The sequence below is a fragment of the Otolemur garnettii genome, unplaced genomic scaffold (genome assembly GCF_000181295.1).
Source record: "Otolemur garnettii isolate 467f Iridium unplaced genomic scaffold, OtoGar3 scaffold00054, whole genome shotgun sequence".
Lineage (NCBI taxonomy): Eukaryota > Metazoa > Chordata > Mammalia > Primates > Galagidae > Otolemur > Otolemur garnettii.
In genome coordinates, this window is record NW_003852449.1 from 2,557,033 (window position 1) to 2,560,912 (window position 3,880).

The 3,880-nt window shown below is 42.8% G+C and overlaps 1 protein-coding gene across 2 annotated transcripts in view; it reads left to right on the plus strand.

Annotated features, from left to right (window-relative positions):
- FERMT2 (fermitin family member 2) overlaps positions 1 to 3,880 on the plus strand; it is an 85,995-nt gene that overhangs the window by 52,849 nt on the left and 29,266 nt on the right. The window lies entirely within an intron of this gene.

Genomic DNA, 3,880 nt, shown 5'->3' on the forward strand with positions numbered 1-3,880 from the left:
TACACTGCTGTCCTCCCTGGTGACTGTGTGGCTGTGTTACTGCTGTTCTCCCTGGTGACTGTGTGTCTGTGTTACACTGCTGTTCTCCCTGGTGACTATGTGGCTGTGTTACTGCTGTTCTCCCTGGTGACTGTGTGTCTGGTGTTAACACTGCTGTCCTCCCTGGTGACTGTTTGTCGTGATACACTACTGTTCTTCCTGGTGACTGTGAGCTCCTTGCACTGAGCAGGTACATCTGTTGGGAAGTTGAATGGCTGACTAATGAAGTTACATGTGATTGTCCCCACTCCTGGGCATGTATAGGATTGAAGATAACAGTTTCCATTGGCCACACATTCATAAATCTGTTACTTAGGATGGGTCCTTTTGGCAAACACCTAAACTAATCTTAGTAATTTAGTTCCTTCTGATTTTTAAAATTCTAAAATGATATATAAAGCAAATACTTAGGAGTACATACTATGTGCAGTGCCTACAATTATCCCCTACCTGGGTATATTCTTCACTCATGAAATCATATTTAATTCTCACTGTAGCCCTTTGAAGTAGATTCTGCATTACTCACATTTTAAGGATGAAGAAATTACGCACAGAAATGCTAGGAAAAACTATAAGATTGTAGACCTGTAACTTTTCTGTAACTGTATAGATTGGGTTTGAGACATACAGAGAAACAAGACAGTCCCTGCTCTTAGTTTATAGGTTAGTTGAAAAACACAGTGATTATATTTAAGGAAGTAATATATGAAGCTGAATGACTATTGGAGGAAATAGTGTTTTAGAAATTCAAAAAATAAATTAATTCCAAATAAAGTATATTCAGTTTTGTGGGTTGGGGAATCCAGTGTGTGAATTAAGTTTTTGAATTCCAGTGGCTAGAATTCTGATGGAAAGAAAAGGCAATCCAAGCAGAAAGAATGGTATTGACAAAGAACATCTTGGCCAGTACAGATCAGCTGAGCCAGTGTGTGCAGGACAGATCTCCAGGGTGCTTCGTGATCCCCTTGGAGGGGGTTCAGTGGCAGGCTGCAGAACTTAGGCTAGTGAGGGGTAGAGCCATTGGTTTCTGAACATGTTACAAAACTAAGAAAATGCCATTGTAGAAAGAGCATTTACTTCCAGTGAGTAATTGTGAAGGAAAGAATGAACGTGGGAGGGGAAGGGTTGCTGGGAGGAGCCCACTGGTGGAGGAGGTGAGGGAGAACCCGGAAACATTTACAGTCACACACTGCATAATGATGTTTGGGTCAGCAGCGGTCCGCACGTGTGACGGTGCTCCCGTATGATGATAGTACTGTATTTGTACTGTCCTTTTTCTGTTTAACTATGTTTAGATACATAAATGCCTGCCATGGGGTTTCAAAGTTGCCTCCCTATTCAGCATGGTAATAGTGCTGTCCAGGTTGGTGGCTGAGAGCAGCAGGCTGTGCCATCTAGGGCTGTGTGAGCAGAGTCTGAATGACGCAGCAGCTGCTGAATGACATATCTGTGTCCTGTCATCCCTGCTGTTGACAGACAAATGACTGTACTTACTTGAACCTTTGTCATTCCATCCGTAGGCTCAATTATACGCCCAGTTTTTAGCTAGCTCGTGCAAGAGCACCGTCCTTACCGGTAGCAGCATCCCACTGTCCCCAGGCGTGGGCTCCCTGCTGTTACTGTCACCAGGTCCCTCTGCACCCAGGCTGAGCCCCTGTTCATTTCTGGTCTGTGTACAAAGTTCTTTGCTCTGAGAGAGGCTTGAACTTTGGACGCTTTTGTGTGCCCTAGGGACATTTGTGGACTATGTCTTTGGAAAAACAATGTTTTTAATAAAACGTTGCTTTACTGACAACCTCATTTATTGAGCAACTTCTTGTCCAAAATACTACATGTATTGTATTTAATCTTCACAATTAAATATACTTATTAATTGAACAACTCTGAAAAATAGGTAGCATGGAAAGAGAAACTCAAGAGTGGCTAAATCACTTACATGGGAGCAAATACCGACTAAATGGTAGCGCTGAGCTGTGAGTGCAGGTCTGTCCTGCGCCCAGGCTGGAGCGTTGCGGGTGGAGCCTCACTCAGACCCTCCTCCAGCCGTGCTCCCTGTCAGAACACAGAGACCCTCAATGTTAGCAGACAGGTCAGTGGTCAGACATGTCACAGCCTCGCTTTTACGTAATTTTTGTAGCCTTGTTTACCGTAAAGAAAATTGAAAAAATTAGTTTAATTTCCCTGAGAAATCTTGACACTGTTTCGTGCGTGTGGAGTGGCAGTCAGGATCGTTTCACACCTAGATTAGAACCTTACAGTGCTGAGTGGTGTTGTCAGCCTTAGAGAGATGGAATCTGGGAAGCTGAGGCAGTTTTGTTGCCCAGAAATCATGAGTAATGTTAATTATTCTCATACTTAGTTCATGTCTGCATAGAATTATAAAATGCCTATGCTTTTAAACTTACCTTGCGTTATTACATGGCTGTGCTCCAGTGTGTACTCTTGAGTGCTTTGTGGCTCCTGGCTGTAACTAGGTAAATATCTGACTTTGAGCTACTCATGAGGTTCAAGGAGTCGATAGGACTATTCTAGACCGATCTTAGTTCTGGGGATAACTTTTTTCAAAGTAAGAATAAATTTTATAGGATAGTTACAGACTTAACAATGAAATTTAATGTCAGGATTTATTGTGTAAGTAGAAAATTATCTTATTAGAAACGTCTCTAAAAAATTTAAAGGCAGCTAGATAAAGGAAATATCTGAGTTCTTGTAAGAAAATAATGTAGAGGCTCAGTGCCTGTGGCTCAAGTGGCTAAGGTACCAGCCACATACACCTGAGCTGGTGGGTTCAAATCCAGCCCGGGCTGCCAAACAACAATCACGTGGCAACCAAAAAATAGCCAGGCGTTGTGGTGGGCACATGTAGTCCAGATACTAGGGAGGTGGAGGCAGGAGAATTGCTTGAGCCCAGGAGTTGGAGGTTGCTGTGAGCTGTGATGCCACAGCACTCTACCAAGGGTGACAGCTTGAGGCTCTGTCTCAAAACAAAAAAAGAAAAAGAGAATAGTGTAGAAGATGCAGGATGCCATTTTTCCTACCCAGAATGTAAACATTTTGAGCTTCTTAACATTTTTTTTTAACTATTCTTTAAAAAAGTAATGCATGCTTGGAATAAATAGTATTACAGAATTATGCGTTTTTGTATTTGGGTTTTTTCCTAACACAAATGTGACAGTGTTATACTATATATATCATATATACTAGTGGATGTCAGGTGTATTAATTACAAAAGTTATACATTAATACAATCTGATTCTCATAAACTCAGTGACTATGTAAAATGTCCTGTGCTGACAGCGGGCATTCCTCTCCCTTCTCTGGAGGGGAGCCGTTTCTTGATCCCCCTTATATGCTGTGCAGTTTGGAGCCCACGTGACAGCACCCTTCTGTGTGTTCATATGCATGTGTGAGTGTATACTTGCATGTCTTGTTTTTTAAATAACATAAGTGAGATCCTAATACATATATGGTATGTTCTGCAGTTTGATTTTTTTCACTGAACAACATGTTTTGATGATCTTTATCAAAGAGGTCTGTCTCCCTTGATCTTATTAAAATGACTTCACAGTTTTCTACTTAACTTATTTACTGTTTGTCTACCTAAGTGGTATCTAATTTTTCTATCAAGTATACTCACAGAGGCCAGATGCGATGGCACGCACCTATAATCCCAGCTGCTGAGCAGGCTGAGATGGGACCCCAAGAGCTCCGGCTACACAGGCCGTGATGTGCCCTGGCCGAGCTCTCGAGGACCTGCTGCGTCCAGCCAGGGCCGCACAGTGAGGCCCCGTGAGGTGTCCTGGCCGTGCTCTCGAGGACCTGCTGCGTCCAGCCAGGGCCG